This window comes from Macrotis lagotis, chromosome X (genome assembly GCF_037893015.1).
Source record: "Macrotis lagotis isolate mMagLag1 chromosome X, bilby.v1.9.chrom.fasta, whole genome shotgun sequence".
Taxonomy (NCBI): Eukaryota; Metazoa; Chordata; class Mammalia; order Peramelemorphia; family Peramelidae; genus Macrotis; species Macrotis lagotis.
This window is the reverse complement of record NC_133666.1, coordinates 196,457,994-196,467,721: the sequence shown is the minus strand read 5'-3', so window position 1 is coordinate 196,467,721 and position 9,728 is coordinate 196,457,994.

The following is a 9,728-nucleotide window of genomic DNA, read 5'->3' as shown; positions in this document are numbered from 1 at the left end:
AACCACTCCAGAATCTTTGCCAAGAATACTTCAAATGGAATAATGAAAATTAACGTTACTGAAAAACATTGAATAACAATAATCCATAGAGAGAATAGGTCCATTTAAATGTTGAATTTTTAAACTGGATGGAATTAACTAAAGGAAAGTGTAGTGAGCAGAACTTAGAAAGTATTGTAAAGATGATCAAATATGAAGTACTTAGTGATTCTGATCAATTTCAAGAAAAAAATTAATATATTTTATTTGTGCTCCTTAAGGATATAGAGGTCAAGAAGAAACAAGGATAAAAAATGATTTTCTTTCTTGTGATTACTGTCGTAAGTGCTATTTTATAAGCCAGTGTTAGAGTTTATAAAGATAATTCAAAGAAAAAGCTTGAGAGAAACTTAAAAACCATTTTCTCTTATAATTATGGGGAAGAAGTTGAAGTAGATAAAAAAGATGAGAAGAAACTTCTATTTTAGGAGCTCTTTTAACAGTGGTCATAAAAATTGAAAACCTATAAGGCTTATATTTATATTTATAAAATCGAATTAAGAGGATTCAATTAATGTTATATTAAGGGATTGAAGTGACAGATTATTTGTCATAGCCAAAAATATTTTAAATAATATTTGCCATTATATTCATGATCTGTTTCATTTGTTAGTGACATATTCAGATATTCAGTATTTTAATCACAGGCCTAGTGGGAGAAATTAAACAATATCAACTAAAAAGCAATTTTAAAAGGTAAGTAAATGTATCACATATAAAGAATTAAATTTCCCAAGTATACATTATTATAAGATCTATGTTTTGAATACACTCACTTGTAGGTAAATCTGCCTCTTGACTCACTACTATATATTTAACTTTATCCTCACTATATCTAAAGAAGTTAGGGATCTATTTGGATAATTTATTTATCATTAAGCACATAATCTTTATTTTAGTTAATCATCTATAGCATTTCCTCCCAATTCATTAAATATAAAATTAAATATTGATGATTTAATGAATTAGACAAAGCTGCTTTCTCACTTAATCTTATTTTCTTTAAGTAATATTAAAATAACTGAATATATTAATCCCCTTCCCCACCTTTATAGAGAGTCCAGACATTTTTATTTTTTTAATTTTAAATTTATGGAATAAAACAAGCATTTCAATGACAGCATAATTAAAAAAACATTATTATTCTTGACACTAAAAAATCTTCTCTATATAGACTTTTCCAAGTAGCTTTAGTACTTTCAGCTATTCTGTATGGTCTCAACTACAGGAATATAATGACCCTAAATAAATATTCACTTCAAAAACAGGTAAGTGTAGTAAGTAGTACAGGGGCATGAACCCTGGATTTCAGATCTGAGGACCTTGGTTTTGCCAATTACTCATTGCCTGAGTTATCTTGTTCAAGTCACTGAAAAGACTTTCTGTATTTCTGTTTTTATGATCTTAAATTAAAGAGGTTGGGCAAGCTAACTTGAGGTCCACTCTACCTCTTAATCAGATTCTAAGATTTTTTTCCCACTCTGGTGAGGTCTGGTTCTGGCTATATCACACATCTCACTGATAGCAAAGACAAACCAGTAATTAATCCAGGACAATGGTCTATGCACAAGTTTTACTCTCTTCCAATAAGATCTAAATTGCTAATGTACTGATAACTACTTGCTGTGATGGGTGTACTTTCACCTTTGTTCTCAGTGAATATTATCCTTTTCACATTTATCTTCTTTCCTCTACTCATAATACCATTTTCTCTCTTTTTTTTTCATTCTCTCTTGAAGGTTGTTTATTGTCTCCAATTCTGCCAAGTAATTACTTGTATTATCTCCATTCTCAAATGGGTTTATTTTGTGAACAGTTCATCTGTAACATGAGGACTCCAAAATCCCTAGTCAAGACTACTCTAAAAAAAATTAACGTGCATCTTGTGTTCTGTTGAGAGCTTCCCTGTGTTTTGGCCCCCAAGAATGAACAATACTATCTGCCATCCATGGTAGAACTTATACTAAGTAATGCACATTTAATTTGTTGCAATCCACGGCTAGAATATTTTTTAAACTTTGTTGGCACTAACAAAAATAAAAAATAAAACAAAATGAAGTTTAAAAAATAAAAGGAATATCATGATCTTAACCAAATACCCTCTGACTGTCCCTCCTCCTTTTTTACTACCTTTTTTATATTATCTTCCCCAATTAAATTGTAAATTACTTGAAATCAAGAGCTATATTTTTCTTATTTTCATCCCTAGCACTTACAGACTATAATTTTTTGTACTATAATTTTGATTTCTTCTCTTGCCCTATGACTCTGAGTACTCACACACTTACAATCATATAGATATTTGAGCTATATCACTAATGTTATTGGTATATGACATTCTCCTTGAATAACTTTCTTTTCTGCTGCAGAATGGCCATTCTTTGAAATTCAGAGTTATTTGGGTCACCAACATGTTTAAAAATTTGTACTGGATTATACAGCTAATATGTAGTATAGAATGTTCCTGAAGTCATACTGACTCCAAAAAGAGTTAACAATTCAAAGTAAAACATTGATTATTGTATATTTAATAAAAATTATTACAAATATGTATAAACTATAACTTCCCATGGACATGACTGCCTTTATTTTTTTTTCTAAACAAAGATTTTATTTGTTTTGAGTTTTACAATTTTTCCCCCTATTCTTGCTTCCCTCCCCCCCAGAAGGCAGTCTGTTAGTCTTTACATTGTTTTCATGGTATACAATGATTTCAAGTTGAATGTGATGAGAGAAAGAAATCATATCGTTAAGGAAGACAAAGTATAAGAGACAGTAAAATTATGTAATGAGATAACATTTTTTTCTAAATTGAAGGTAATAGTCTTTGGTCTTTGTTGAAACTCCACAATTCTTTCTTTGGATACAGATGATATTCTCCATCGCAGATAGGCCAAAACTGTCCCTGGTTGTTGCACTGATGGAATGAGCAAGTCCATCAAGTTTGATCATCACCCCCATGTTGCTTTTAGGGTATACAAAGTTTTTCTGGTTCTGTTCATCTCGCTTGGTATCAGTTCACACAAATCCTACCAGGCTTCCCTGAATTTTAATCCCTCCTGGTTTCTAATAGCACAATAGTGTTCCATGACATACATATACCACAGTTCATTTAATCATCCAACAACTGAAGGACATTCACTTAATTCTTTGCCACCACAAACAAGGCTGCTATGTATACATTTGTACAAGTGAGTTTTACCCTTTTCATAATCTCTTTTTTTCATAATCCCTGTGACTTCAGGGTATATACCCAGTAGTGGTATCACTGGATCAAAGGGTATGCACATTTTTGTTGCCCTTTGGTCATAATTCCAAATTGCTCTCCAGATAGGTTGGATGAGTTCACAGTTCCACCAACAATGTATTAGTGTCCCAGATTTCCCACATCCCTTACAACACTGATCATTGACCTTTTTGGTCATATTGGCCAGTCTGAGATGTATGAGGTGGTACCTCAGAGATGCTTTAATTTGAATTTCTCTAATAAGTAATGATTTAGAGCAGTTTTTCATATGACTATGGATCACATTGATTTCCTCAACTGTAAATTGACTTTGCATGTCCTTTGACCATTTGTTAATTGGGGAATGGTTTGTATTTTTGAAAATTTGACTCACTTCTCATTAAATTTTAGAAATGAGTCCTTTGTCAAAAATACTAGTTGTAAAAATTGCTTCCCAATTTACTATATTTCTTTTGATCTTGGTTTACAGTGGTTTCATCCGTGTAAAAACTTTTTAATTTATCTTGTTAGATATTACTCAAGTTCTCCAGATCTTCCTTGATCATAAACTGCTTCCTTTTCCATAGATCTGACAGGTAAACAATTCTTTCATCTTCTAGTTGCTTACAATCTTGCTTTTTATGTCTAAATCCTGTATCTGTTTTGATCTTATCTTGGAATAGTTTGTGATGTGTTGTTCTAATCTAAGTTTTTTCCCCATACTAACTTCCAATTTTCCAACAGATTTTATCAAAGAGAGAGGTTTTTATCTCAATAACTGGACTCTGGGTTTATCAAACAGCAGATTACCATAATCATTTCCTCCTATTGCACCTAGTCTATTCCACTGATCCATCTCTCTGTTTCTTAGCCAATACCATAAAGTTGTGATGACTGATGCTTTATAATATAATTTTAGATCTGGTAAGTCTAAGTCACCTTCTTCTACACTTTTTTTCATTGAATCCCTGGAAATTCTTGACTTTTTATTTCTCCATATGAATTTACATACAACTTTTTCTAACTCATTAAAGTAACTTTTTGGAATTTTGACTGATAGGGCACTAAACAAGTAGTAGTTTAGTTTTGGTAGAATTGTTATAAATTCTGCCTCTAAAATTGGTTCTTGTACCTGCCACTCACCAAAGCCACTGCAACTGATGCTGGTCTTCTGGCTTCCCCCAGCTGCTGTCCCTGTACTAGCCCTCTGCTCTAGTTTCCTGGTTCACCTACAGTCCCCTGAGACAGACCTTGTTGGTAGGTGTTCTTCTCTTAGTTTCTCTTTCTCGGTTTTGTTGATCGAATTTCTGTTCAGTTTTTTTCATGTTATTTTTGAGGGGTACCAGGAGCACTTAACACTGTGCCTGTCTTCTCTCTGCCATCTTGGCCAGAAGTAATGACTGTTTTTAAATATTATTCTATGGGGGATTAGCAATTTCAGATTCAGGTTGTTAATTATATAACATTTTATTCTCTTGGTGCTTATCCACCTGCCAATAGTTAGTTATCAGAATGGAAACCAGATTAACACTATAATAATATATGATTTTAGTAACATGTTTATAAAAGGTACTTTATGCATTATAACATGTATATGTAAGTGTAGGTGCAAGTGTTCATATGTTTGTGTGTATTTATGTGTGCATGTATATATGTGTATGTATCTGTATATTTGTACACACATGTATGCTTATATATCATATATATGTATGTATATATATACATATATATATATATATATATAAGCATGATGTATATATTATAGAATACAACTTCCATATATTTTGACCAGCAAGGGAAAATAGAAAAGTTTGACATGACAAACTACTATTGCCTCAGGAGACATACTGCATTATGCAGGTGTTGTATTTATGCAAAAGGTTTATGTACCAGATGTCTTAACATTTAAAGATAGAAGGAGAGGGACTCTGGAAATGAGTTCTACCTATAATTACTTCCCAGGTTTTTGGAGACCAATTACTTTGCAGTCAGAGAGAAAATATTCAAAATCTAGCTCTCTGATCTTCTTGAAAACATCACCTGGTATTGCTTCATCTTGTCCTCGAAGGGATGGTGACCATACTGATCTCTGAGTAATTTCTGATATAGCTTTGTAAGTACAGAGTTAACATTGGCTTTCTGTTTTTGGAGAATGATGCTAAGTACATAAATAGGTTGAGTGAGAGTACATCAAGGGAAAGGAAGTTGGAAGAGGTCCTAAAATGAAACATTTTAGCTGGTTTGACCCCTAGACTGCTTTGTTAGACCTTGATTACTACTGTTGAAATAGTTTCAGATTGACCAAACTATTTCTTTCTAAGAGTATAATTCAATATACAGAGGAGAGGAAGAAAAAAAAAAGAACCATTATATAGAGGGTTCTTGATTTGTTTTGTTTTGGTCTTTCAGTAAACTTTAAATCTACATCCAAATGTACCAGCTTTTTCCTTTCTGAGGGTTAGGGTTAAGTGAGTGAGAAATTCAATTAGTTTGATTTTATGGATATTTTTATAAAATTCCCAACAGCAAGGTAAGATTAAATCATGTTCACCTGAATCATTAATTTTAGGGAATGCCTGAGCTGAAAATAGTTATATTTAAATGGTGGAAAGTAACTTGGTAAATGGCAAGAAGTCACTCATTCCTCAGAGGCAATTAATCTAATACTCTATTATTCTACTTCTTTCTTCACATTTTCCTCTTCCAGCCAGTTCAAAAGACTTGATTCACTCCTGAGAGGTAGACAGAGTTTAAGACAGTAACCTGGAAAATAATTTTCCCTGGACTAGTTGAGATAAGGATTTGGAAAGAATGGCTCCTCTAAATTCTAATTGTGAGGCTAGCTAAAAATGGATTAGCTGATGTTTCTGTCATTTTATCTCTTCCAAATCCCAACTCTGTTATACTTACAAGGAGATTAAAACTAAAGTCCCTCTGTTTTTTAAGTCTCTTCTTTCTTGATTTAAGCAGTAATGCAAATTTAGTTCATTCCATTTTAAAACTTTTTTTTAAATATGAACAATTGTAACTCTTCCTAGTTGTGTGATTCATTGACAAAAGAGAAGGGAGCAATGAAAAGAAATGTTTTAAAAAGGATCAAGTTTTATAATGCTGTTCAAAGTGTCACATTTTCTCTTTTTGGTGGTGCTATTACAAAAAATAATTCTGAAAGCCTCTAGAACTATTTTAACAATCATAAAGAAGGTTAACCAAATTACTTGAAAAAATTTGAATGATTGTGATTTTTTTCAATAGTTTAGATATTACATATATTTTAGGCTTCTTGAAAGTGGAGGAACTTTTCCATTGCTATTTTTGTGTCCTTAGTATCTAATACTAATGCCAGATATTCCATAGGTAGTTAATAGATGTTCGTTTATTATGAGATTCAAGTGAAAAGAGAAAATGTGAGTTAATATTGCCACATGAATATCAGCTAATATAACTCAAATTAATGTATGTAGATTCCTCAGGACAGCTTCTCATTTCCTTCTCAGTAGCTGCTAAATAATTTACTTGCAAATAAATAGTAATTCAAAAAATATTTTTGAAAACAATCTTCTAAAGGAATGAAGTTATGTAAGAATAAAGAGAATTTTTATAATTACCAAATCATGGAAGCAAGTTTTTTCTTCCTATAATGAAGATACATTTTTTATTTTTCTACTAACTTAATGGAGAAAAGTTGCACTACTTTGAAGACCAAATAATGCAAATCACAATGAGCTGTACAATTTCATATTTTTTTCATAACTTTCAATGTGGATGGAGGTAAAGCATTTTGTGGGTTTATTTGGCTCAAAGTATCTGATTTAGAATCATTTATAGAGGTACCCTACCTGCTTTCAAGTATTTAAATACTATTTTTTGATTTAGAAATCTCCAAAGTTTTTTAGGTTCTGCTCTGCACTGGTGGTTCGGTCCCTGTTTTTATTCTTTTCTTGAAGATCTTATGCAACTATACCTGCTGCCAAAACACTGCCAGACAGCTGGGACAAGAATGATCATCACTGACAAGATGTATTTCAGAGACATACAGAAGACATCTTTGGGGTCTGACACAAGAGCCAAAAAGGGATTTGTGGACTTGGAATTGTGACTATGCTCTATAGGAACCAATTTAAGCAATGAACTATTCCCTTCCCCTTTCCCAGAGTCTGAGATGAGGAGGCATAGGATATTTTCCACATTTTGGGAAGACTGTATATTTGAGATTATGCCTTTTGGAATAAATGTTTCTGTATAAAAATGGATTGTAAATGGCTAATGGAACTGGAAAACATCATTTGGTGCTGGAGGCATTTGTATAAAGCCAAAATATTTCCCAATTACTCTTTAAGAGTACAGGGAAAAGTTTGGGGTCAGAGAATTGTCAAAATGTAATCTAACTAACTTTCAAGCAGGAGGGGATGCAGGGATACATAACATTTAAACTGAGCATTTCCAGACAAGTCATGTTACATAAGCAAATATTTAGTATATCAGAATAGCACCTAACCACTCTTGCAGATGTAAAACTTTTTTTTCCTTCAATATAAAAAGAAATTTATCTTTCATATTATAGAAATTTTACCTTAAAACTTCATTTTCAAAAATTAATTATTAATGAACCAGATTAAGAATGCATACAAAAGATAATGACTTTTAAAAAGCCATATATATGCTTATTTTCTCCAAATCCGGAACATAAAACTTATTCAAATGGTTGATAAAAATTTTGAGGGGAAGAGCAAACCATTGCAATTTCCTGACATAAGAATAAGAGGTGCCCCACTCTCCCCAAAGTCTATGAACTATCAATGGAATATGGAAACAATAATTGACTGATCAGGTTAAAATCACTTTTCAGATAAAACATATGGGTTGCTTGAGATGTACAATTGTGAGAACTATGTTGCATCAATTGTTGGAACTGACCCAGTTTCTGTTAGCAAAACCTCAGTACTTAGGTTTCTAAATAACAGGAAGAGATGATCCAACTTCCTGGCCATATAAGACTAAGCCCACACAATGTCTTAAAGTTTTGTTACAATTAACAAAATTGAGTGAAATTTTCTCACAAGGTAGAGATTAAACTAGATACATAATTAAATAGAAAGAGACCTGAAGAACTAACTCCAGAATTGTGTCACAAGCTGGGGGTACTGTGGGTTCATTTAATTTTCACAATTCACCACTTGCTGTCCTAATTTCTTCAATTCCATCAATTTCCTTATAGATTGACAGAGACATGTAGATAAATAGACAGATAGAAACATAGGTAGATTGAATTTTTCTACCACTACTTCTGTAATTCTTTTTTATGGATGAAAGCTACTGGAATCTGGAGAGAACTATTCGGGGTAATGAATTTAGAGGTCCAAATTGCTACAAAAAAAAGAAATTACTGATAGGCTTGGAGTAAACTGAGTGCAGCAAATTGGATGACCCCTGAGCTTATTCTACAGAGGATCATAAATTCATAGATTTAAAATTTCAGAAGATCATAAAATTAATCTAGAAGAATTGACCTCTATATACAGATAAGGAAACAGGCTCAAATTATTATTAGTAGATATCATAAATGCAGTAAATCAAATCAGCAGATATTTATTAAAGACCCTATTACTAAAGTAGGTGCTAAGAGCTTGGAGATGCAAAGAAAAGCAAAAACAGTCTGCTCTCCAGGAGCTCACAGTTTAAAGGTAAGACAGTATGCTATATGATATACATACAGCTAATGAATGGGAAACAATCATAGAGGGAAATCACCATCATTAAGTGGTATTCAAAATTTTTTCTTCCAGTAAGCAGAATTTTAACTGAGACTTTAAGGCATCCATCAAAATCAGAAAGCTTTGGTGAGGAAGAATAACACTCCAAGCCCAGAATACACAAAATTCAGTTTGAGACTTATGAATTCACAAAAACAATGATCCATTGAATTTGTGGAAAGAAGCAATGCATAACAACCAAGAGTTTACTAAACCTGCAAAATTTAGCATATACTTTCCGAAGAAAATATGAATGTTCAGTGAACTAGAGAACTTCCAGAGTTTCTTGACAAAAAGACAAGAACTGAACAGAGAATTCAATTCCAAGTACATGAACCAAAAGATACATAAAAAGAAACCAAAAATGTTTGGACTCGAGAAGTGTGAAATGACATATGGGATCTGATGCTGAGTGAAGGGAACAGAACCAAGAGAAAATGCCCACATCAACAACATTGTGAGATGATCAACCCTGATGGAAGCAGCTCCTCTCAATAGTTCAGAGACCTAAGAAAACCCTATTATACTGGCTATGGACAATGCTATCCCCATTGAGAAGAAGACAAGAAAAACAAAACAAAAAAAAATTCTACAGAATTTGATGAATACCACATTCACTTTTTAAAAAGAACATCTCTGGGGCAGATAGGTGGCACAGTGGATAGAGCACTGGTCCTGGAGTCCGAAGAATCTGAGTTCACACATTGCTT